This window comes from Polistes canadensis, unplaced genomic scaffold (assembly GCF_001313835.1).
Source record: "Polistes canadensis isolate GaletaPanama2010 unplaced genomic scaffold, ASM131383v1 scaffold_333, whole genome shotgun sequence".
NCBI lineage: Eukaryota > Metazoa > Arthropoda > Insecta > Hymenoptera > Vespidae > Polistes > Polistes canadensis.
In genome coordinates this window covers 142,483-151,983 of record NW_014569880.1, presented here as the reverse complement: position 1 = coordinate 151,983, position 9,501 = coordinate 142,483, and positions in this window count along the sequence as shown.

The following is a 9,501-nucleotide window of genomic DNA, read 5'->3' as shown; positions in this document are numbered from 1 at the left end:
TAACTAGTCACTAATATTACTACTCTTCGTCTTATATATCCTCCTAGTGGCGCGCTAAGCCACTTTTATGGTAATCTGTACGAAAATCTGTGTTTAAAGAATATAATCTTCTACTACGATAAGTAACAATAGACTCTACATAATAAAACACCGGCATAAGATAAATTTCAATTTCTATAAGTGCGCATAGTATAGCTGTGTACATAGTTTTAAACACCCATGTATAAAAACCCGCACACGAAAATTCGCGGAGAAGTCAAGGTGTTTAAATAGATAAAAAAAATTTGTTTTTTGATATGCTCTTCGAATGATTTTTAATAGAATGCAGGTATAATACATTTCGTTCTAAACCTGTTTATATTCCGATACGATAGGGAACAAGAGATACAGAGTTTCCGTGGAAATCTTTATGAATATCGGTATAAACGTAATGTAATCTTATCCTACGATAGGTAACAGTGGACCCTACATAATAACATACCAACATTGACTAAGTTTTAGTTTATAGAGGCACGCATAATATAGCATGATATATGCGTACGAGGTGTACTAACGCATACACTTGTTAATTATTGAATAATACATAAAAAAAAGGTACAACATGTCAGACAGCATATCAATTGTTTTTTTATGCGTTTTCACATACCCTATCGCTCCGAAATAAAAAGAAGTGTGTTTTTGAGCACGATCATCAAATTAAAAGTGTGCGGCAACGGGTTAAATAGTAATTTGATATTCTATAAGATACCAAAGTTTTATGTTCAATGCTTAGGAAAAGTCTGTAAGAGTTCAACTTTTTCCGACTATGCCGGTGACGTACATACATGAGTTCTTTTTTGTATTTGAGCAGTAAGAGTATTCCGAGTTTACACGAAAGACGATATTACTCATATGTCGCTATATACGTTTCTCTCTTTACAACTGCTTTATTTATAAAAAGATATATCCAAATATTACAATTTTTAACGGTTTAGATAATTATATGTATATATGAATATTTTCTATTTAAAAACTTACATTTATCTGTGAAATCAGAAACAGAAACTTGTTTCAAGAACTAATTAAAATATTAAAAGAAAAAATAAATGGGTTCACAGGAAAGCTAGATGTCTGTTGTTTATCGAGAGAAATAAAATCTGCACTTATGATAGGAAATAGTAAAGCTAATAAGAATATGATATACGTTCGTTCGACTTGAATAAATTAATAAATAAATATGGATTATATATCTCATTAAAATTGCTAAATTTACTCATAGTAATGCTTTTTTTGGTAATAGCATTATTTTATCTAATATATTAAGCTTACTATAATAATTTGATATTTATAATTTTCGTTTATTATATAAATAGGAAGTAAAGCAATTGTGATTCTTCTTAAATTAATTGATACAGAAATACGTTGAAACTTGTGTTAAGCGCGACTGGTCGCTAACGAGACTTTAATACAACTGATCAAATCCGATATGAAGATGTAATAAGATCAATAAGTCTATTGGGAAAAAATGGCATTGACTCCTAAATAGTGCGTTTGGAAAAAAAGAAAAATTTCCCATGGGCTGTAAGCGTCCTTTTTCGTTTATAAATGTTTTGTCCTTAAATAAAAAGACCGTGAAACGATTAAAGGAAAAGGGAAGGAATTTTCTAGAATTCCAGAAACTCGAGGATCCAAAAGTTATCAATCGCTAAGCTTGAGGTGCACATATTAAGACCACAAAAAAAGCGACGAATATATTCGGAACAAATTCTTATTGTTTTTATTCTTTATTTCATAATAGTATTTACATAAGAGCTTTCATATCATAAGTTATATCATGTTGATGGTATCATTTTTTGAATACCCCGCTGATAACAATATGTTTATTTTATCATCAAATACGTTTCATGAAACGGCACTAGTACGTAAATATGCAATTTTTCTGTTAAAAAAAAAATTCCTTGGGTTTTTTGTTGACTAAGTTTTTAAAAATGTCCGATTTGCATTTTACCTACTATAGTTTCTGTAGTTGCGCATTTAAAAATGATCTATTCTCTTTTAAATTTAGAAAAAGAGAAATTGACAGCTATATAAGTCAAAATGTTAATGAGTGCGTACATATTTAGTGGACTGTATCATGATGTATTTTATAGGTCTTTAAATAAATATAATAATTTATTATAAAATGTAAAAATTAGCCCATGTAGCCAAATTGAGTTTAAAGCTTTCTCAAGATCAATTAATATTGCTGCTGTGTAGTTAAATGTGGGAATGTATTCTTTTTATAATGTCAATGATAATTTTTGGTACTAAATGTGTTGTTAAATGTGATTTTTTAAAGCTATATTATTAGGTTAAGATAACTTGGACTACGAAATTGGAAATTATAATTTTGTAGACTTTACTTATGTTAAAAATTAGACCGCTTGTGCAGGGTCTTTATTTTTTATTGACAATTAGAGTTACTTCTTCTTTTTTAAACATTGAGAAAAGTAGATGTAGGGCAGTGCTTAGTGAGGCTTTAATCTGACCTTAGAAAGCATACCTAAAAGCTTTCTTTTTTCTTTCATTGATCGCAACATTACAACGTAAATTTCTATATCTTTTCATTATTTACTTATATACAAACAAAAAATTATTTGGTATTCTTTATATTCAATGAAATATCAAAACTTGGAATACATGTACGATACGTATCATCTAATTTTCTAATTTTTGTTCATGTGTTATCTGAAATTATTATTTCTCGACTCTCTAATAAATCAAAAGACAATAAAAATGGCCAAAAATATTCCAATACTAATAATTGACAGGAGAAAAGAGAAGGAATTTGAAGGATTCTTATATGTGATAGTGTTAAAGTCCGTTCACCGTTGCTCTGGTTAACAAGTTGATTTAATATTCGGAAAAATTTACTTACAGTTTCGTAAATTTCTTAATCCTACAAAAAGCTTACCTCTTTCAGATTGGTTTGCAATAATTGGTTCTATATTTCCAAGTTCACTCGGTATTACGGGTGATTCTCAAACACACACTTTAAGATACAGACTTAACGCACTCCTTCACAAGAAAAACAAAAAACGCAAAACGCCGTTTCTCGGTCTTTTCTGCTGTTATTTATACTTTGCCTCCCCTCCACATTCCTATTTTCCTTCTCGAAACTTCCTGACCATTCCCAATTGCCAAACTTTCTAATTCACACTTAGTTCACTCAAATAAAGGAAAACTGACAGAATTTGTTAAATTTTGTAAAATTTAATGTAATGGTAATTCGACGACACTGAATCAAATAGTGCATATCTTTTTGCAATAGGATGGCGCATTTATGAGAAAAAATAATAATAGTTTCTGTTAAAATAAATTATTGTTTTTCTTTTAATCAAGGTTCACTATTTCTGACAATAAAAAAAAAAACGGCGTGCCATAAGCATTAAGATTCGATTTAAAAATGCCGCGCTTATACGCCGATATATATATAGATATACAGAACGYTCGACACTCRATCRTYAAAWCGAAAAATTCTCGCTTCCGAAGAAAAAATTAGAAAGAGAGAAATATCGGCTTCTTATTTCATTGGCACTCGTATACAAAACGCTCGACACTCGATGACCAAGACGAAAAATTCTCGCTAAGCATGAAAAAATATCAGAAATATATAATACAGAACACTCAAAAATCGATGGCCCAAACAAAAAGGATCGCTATCGCCTAAACAAATAGAAAGTGAGAAATATCCATTTCTTTTCTCACTCGCACTCGCATTCACGACCGAGAGACCGAGGATAACGCACAATAGCTCGCTTGCGTATAAAGACCGACGAAGAGGCGGGGCTTGTCTCCCACTCTTAAAATCAATTTTACCAATATTTCTCGCTTATTTTTGCAAATACGAAGATACATTTTAGAACACTTTTTATGTATTTTATAATTGCCTACAACTTTTGTTTAAAACTTTTTTCAATTAAATGCCTAGATTCTAAGATATTGCTTTTTTACCCTTTTTTACCCTTTTTCTCAAAGATCTCCTGATCCAATTGCAAAAAAATTAGCACCATTCGATTCAGCATCGTCGAGTTACTATTATGTCAAGTTTTTGGCCAAGATACACAATTAGCTCAATTTTTCTTTAGTTGAGCGGACTAATAGTAATTTGATATTCTATAGTATATCAAAGTATTATGTTCAATAGAATTTTTTAATTTTCGACTTCGTCTGAAGGCTCTTCATATTCATAGTAATGAGRAGGATTTACTAGTATTGCCTGATTTTCCGCTTTGACGGTAACATATACACTCTGTACTCTATATACGATGCCTCTTCTATCTCTTCGGCTTAGCAAATGAAGGCTTACACAAGCACACATATGTACAACTCTTAGTGGAAAAGAGTTGGGATGCTACAAAGCACCGCACAAAACAGAGACCGCGATAACAGGAAACAGTATACTGTTTTCTATCTCTTTCTCGCGCAGGCTTAATCCTATAGACGTATATGTTTGGATCTTTTTAATTTTTAATGTACGTCACTTTCGTTGCAACGACTGCGTTTCATCGACTGTTTTTCATCGAATACGCGTTTCATCGATTTCAAATCGCAACGATCCTTAAGAAGTCTTCATTTCAAAAACATAAGGTTTCACTTCAGTCACGAGTGAATTCAACGCGCATGATCTTTGTCCCTCCCCATCGTTTTTTTCATCTCCACGCAATAGGTTCTCCTACAAAACCCATGGGAACTGACTTTGCAAAGTCGTTCTTCGTAATTTTTCGACTTTTCGTTCATCGAAACTATCACATTTTTTCTCTTAAAACTCATTTCTGCATTATAAATTTTTTAAATTCAAATTCAGTATTATTACACACTACCAGTAGTTACCAAAATTTTATTTAATTGTTTTCTAGTAATAAAATCAAATAATTTCTTTAACAAAGAAAGATTAACTCATAGTACACATTTACTTATCAAAACTGTTTAATATTTCAAGTATAATAATAGATAATGTAATTTTTAATAGATGAAAATTTTCAACTGAAACTCATCATCGGACAGGAGCGTTAAAACAAATGTATTTTAGTAGAAACAATCCCAAATATAAGTAAAGTACATAAAAATATGTGATATACTTTAAATGATTGATAATTAATCGAATGAAATGCATGTTGTAGTCTAGAAACACGGAATATAATTTTGACGTACAGTCCTCTTTGGAATCCACAGGAGACTGTCTTTTTCATCTTAAAGGTAAATCAAATTTCTTTTATTGATTCTTAATTAAATGACATTTTTAAAATTACATATATATAACGAAAATAATATGTATATATATATAAATTTGTAATAAGTAGAATTTATTTCTTTTAAAGTAATATACAAGAATCAATAAAAGAATTTTAACTTTTATAGAAGACAATTAGCCAGTCTGACGGTTGATTCGGAAGAGATCAAGCTACGTCGTACTACGCTCCGTATTTTTACTTACAATTGTATTTATGTATCATATATACACATACATACATGCGCGCGCGCGTCTACTACAGTACACTAGAATTTCTCCTAATTTCATTCAATTTTAAAACGAATTGTTGGTTCTATCTCGTTCTTTCTTTATCCCTTCATTTATGGCTCCTTTTTGCTCATGTCGTTTTATAGAATGTTATCATTACCGTCGCGCCTAAGAAGTTTCATTTCAAAGTATTATAAACATTTATTGTAAAAATATTATACATAGTAAGAACAAAGTATTTCTATTCTTTCCTACCTCAGAAATATTATAAGAAAATATTTCTTTAACCTTTAAATATTGTGTTTAGCTTTAAATTCTTTGATGTTATATAAAAAAAAACAATGAAACATTATTGCGAGTAAACTTTTTTTTGAAATGCGTTAGAGAAACTATTGTATTATATCTGTTACCACAATAGTGGGAAATACAGCAGCGTTAGCAATTCCCCCGCGAAATTGAGGTCCTCTTGAAAATTTTCAGTGTTAATTATTATCCCACTTCCTTGATCGTCGACATTATCATTAATAAAAGGCAATTCCTTCTGACATTCTGATGTTTCCTCCTGTTCTTCCTGATTATACAGTTCCTTTGAAATAAAATTAGAAGGTCCCGTGCTCATAAAGAAATCATTTCCTCTTGGTACGAAGTTATTCGGTCTAACTACGTTGTTATTTGATATCGGTAAATTATTCAATCTACAAACCAGATTCTCATTTGGCCTACTGGTATTTCCAGCGGCCACCGACATGGGTGTTGGTCGATAGTTCTGTTGCCGAGGTTGATTATTAGCACTTCTTCCGAAATTATTTCCCAAATTTGTTGTGAATCGGGGTGGTGCTCGTTCAGTTACTGGCTGTGGCTGAAATGGTCGAAATAAATTTAGATTTCCTGATGTTCTGGGTGCGTTAAAGAGATTAGAATACTTTGAATGGTTGCCTGTACCGTAAACCTTAGGTTTTGGTTTGATCTCTCGTTGTCTTGTAAAATTGAAGAACGCTGCTTGTTGCTCATAGCTTTCCAATCTCCTACATTTCACTAGACAGGCTTCGATATCTCCTAATTCAAATTCGTAAGATGTGTATGATAGGGTTCTCTGATACCACTAATGAATACATTTTTTGCAACATTTTCATAAAACGTAAATTTCATGACGATTAATTGTGGGTCTTAAATATTTATTTGTACATGCTCCTTCAGTTTATTCAATCGCTGTTTAATCTCATCCGCATAACTTTCGTAGCTTTAATTCGGTAATTGGTAACACTTGTTAAGTTTGTTGAATAATAACTCCTCTGAACTAGCGTCATTATATCTATTAATTAAAAACGTTTTACACGCGGCCCAACTTGTCGGGTTATTCGAAACTATTAAATCCAATGCTTCCCCCCGTATTTTTGACTTGATAAGTGCAAATAATGATGTATTTATAGCATCGTCGTTTGTCATCAAATTCTCGACAAACATATGACATGTTTGTAAAAAGCGCGATTAGAATCTTGTTCCTCCTTCATAAATGGGAACCGTGTCCCACCATATTTCTAGTCTTAGTTTGAATTGTACTAAACTAATTTGTGCATTTGGATTCTGAGCTATTTTATATTTTAATAATTTAACGTAAATATTGAAGGACACGTTGTATATTCGTAATGTTTATTTAATTTCTTTGATTTTTGCTTTCTCTATATTTTATTTAGCTTTCTTGTATGTATAAATCATTTCAATAGTAGTTGCTTTTGCGTAACAATCGTATTTGGGATAGGGTTATAATGAAATGGAGTGAAAGGAATTCCAAAGGCCTATTACTTTTCTTTGGTGATTCAATGTTACACTCTGCTTGTAGGTGGGCCTCAGAGCTTGACGTGGTGGACTGTGACGATGGGGTTAAAACACCAGCTGTCTCCTCTGTGATGATTTCCGTCAAAGGTCTGGCGGAGAATCCAGATTTGTAAATCTCACAGTATCCTACCGGCTGCGCTAGTTATGTTACGGTGTACGATGTATGAACTCACAAACGTAAGTAACAACGAATGATTTATTTGGTTCAGGTAAGTGAGTAAACAATCGAACTAAAAAAAGTTGTTTACAATACTTTTTACTGATTAGTACGTGCTTACGAATCAGCATTGTTACTGAGCAGAAATTAATATCGCAATCAGCAAACATGAGGTCAGCACCTCTCAGCGAACAACTTCCTCATGACCTCTGAAACGCATGCGCGATCTTTAGATCTTTTATCTCAGGAAGTAAGGTCCGTTAACGGCCATTGTCAATTAATTCTTTAATTCATTCGCTCATGCCTCAGTTTCGTCTCAGCTTAATTTCAATAGTATGCTCATCATAAGTTAAATTCACATCGTGGATAGATTCATCGTTCCTCTCATGTAGCGATCGAGGCATCGATGCTTCCATCGGCATAAGACGCATCAAGTGCATCACCATTTAACTTTTCTCATCACGTGAAGTGCCAAGCGCGTGGCACAGGTCGCTGACCTTCAAGGCCACTCAAAAAGTCAGCTCACAGAGCATCTATTGTATCTCTGTGGGGGAGCATTCAATTTGTACAACACTTCGGTCTGCATTCATCTTTATATGTTATCATTCAATTTATACTACTCGCCGGTTTATTTTCATATTTATACATTATTGTACACATATCTTTACGTATTATTATTAAAGACGTTTGCGCTTTTACACGCACCTAACTTGTTTTATTGCAAAGACCTTTGTAGTGAGTTCCGCAGATCCCAGCGTACCATCGGCAGGGTTCAATTTCAAACGATACGTCTTTACAGATTGAATGTCCGATAGAAAATGAATCGTTGCCAGTGCGAGGGAAGTGATGGTAAGCACTTTCCTTGTGCCTTTTATTGCATTCCAATTGCGTCGCCCTTTATCTCAAGTTGCCTCGTCCGGGCATCGAGGATGTTTAGTCTTCTTATGATGATCTTGACGCTAGTCGTTTGGTACCTAGATGCCTAGAGGCCGAGTCATATAACTCGCGAGAGTGCGTATTATCATCAGAGCACTTTCCACCAGATAAGTAACAAAGCGTACGAGGACGCTTAACACTTTTACCACCACGTGTTCGATGAGACAATTATTATATCTTTATTCTTTAATAAACAATAAATAAGCAACGTGCGTCGTCCGTGGTTGACCATCATTAATGTATAGACAAATATCAAGTAGGATTTTTATGCCGTAAGGTTTCTCCCTGACGAGCCAATAAAGTATTATACCTTGTAGTATTGGCTCAATCAAGTGTTTTATTTTATTTTAATTTAACGTTTCGCTTTTCTCACTATTAGCTAAACTTAATCACCAGAAGACTCTATGTTTGAAGAATCTGCGTAAAATACATTTTGGTGCCTCCTGTGAGGACTGAATTCCTGATTTCTGGTTTAGAAGAAGTTGAGAATAACGAAATTGAGAACATCTAGCTCCTGAATATCCACGCCGCCTAGTCGAGCCTATCATCACACAAGATTCGGAATCAGAGATAAGTAGATTTAATTATTCGTGCGTGCGCTTATGCGTATCCACCTTAATTCATTAATAGATAATTTACGTGAAATCGCGTCTTCAAACTCTGTGAAAGTTCGCAATTTCTAATATAATTATTCATCTTTTTCCTCCTTCCCAGCAAACTATCATATTAACCTCGAAGCTGACCTATATAATTAAATTTCTAAATTCATCCAAAGTAATATATATAAGTAGAATAGTTATTTTCAGTTCTGAAATCCCTTTGTCCCCGGACAAAGGGCGAAAACATTCCCGCTTACAAGGGGACCATACAATAGACCATCAATGGATTTTAACAAACTTTGATAAATTAGTAGTACACCTTTAGGGTGTTATCGTGGTAAAATATTTTCGTCGATTAGCCAGCCAGTATTGAGACAAAAGCTTTTAAAGTTTTTATTTTTTTTTGTATACATGTTTATATTACCTTAAATATATAAATAATATATTTGTAATAATAATAATACACACATAATAATATATATTAAATAATATAT